The following is an 863-nucleotide window of genomic DNA, read 5'->3' on the forward strand; positions in this document are numbered from 1 at the left end:
CAATCCAAGGTGGCGCTAGAGTAAAGCAGTACCTCTTGGGAAAATAAGCACAAATGGAATTCCTAATCTGCAATGGTTAGCATCAAAGTTGTTGAAATATCTATAGAAAAGAAAGAATGTAAATACTAAATGCAAAGAAGACAATTTCCTTTAATGTTGTCATATGCAATGACAATTTACAAAGTCAAAGTCAAACATTTATATATGTTGGGTTACTTTTAAAAATCAATTTTTGTTTATGGCCAATTGTATGTTGTTGCTTCAGAGTGAGCAATCTAAATGGGGTTGAAAATATTAATATGTAATGACCCTAATAATGTTAGTACTTCAACTACTAACGTAGTGTACCATGAAGTGTTCAATAATGTATAACATTCTATTTTATAAGTCACAATAGTTATAATATGTATCCGTGCATCGCACGGGACAATACTAGTATCATTAGAAACATCTGGATCTTTCAAAGATAACTTGAAGTTTGAAAACTTTTGTGGTTAACCATCAGATAAGGGGCATTAGTTGTTTAGAATTTATTAACTTCAACTAAGAAATTTTAGACTTCATGTTATTACAACTTTTTACACATTCTTCTCTAAGATTTACACCTAGCACATTAGCTAATACGCTATAACCAGTAAATACCATAACAAAAACTTGAGCACAAGTTTTGCATGAGATACAAGGATAGAGAATGAACTTGAGCACAAGTTTTGCATGAGATACAAGGATAGAGAATGAAGAAAAAGAATATTGAGCTTGAATAAATATATATATATATATATATATATATATATACACACACAAATATTGTTATTACAACTTTGTTCCACATCCCATAAATTCATAAAGGGCAAAAGGCAAAA

The sequence above is a fragment of the Ipomoea triloba genome, chromosome 1 (assembly GCF_003576645.1).
Source record: "Ipomoea triloba cultivar NCNSP0323 chromosome 1, ASM357664v1".
Classification (NCBI taxonomy): Eukaryota; Viridiplantae; Streptophyta; class Magnoliopsida; order Solanales; family Convolvulaceae; genus Ipomoea; species Ipomoea triloba.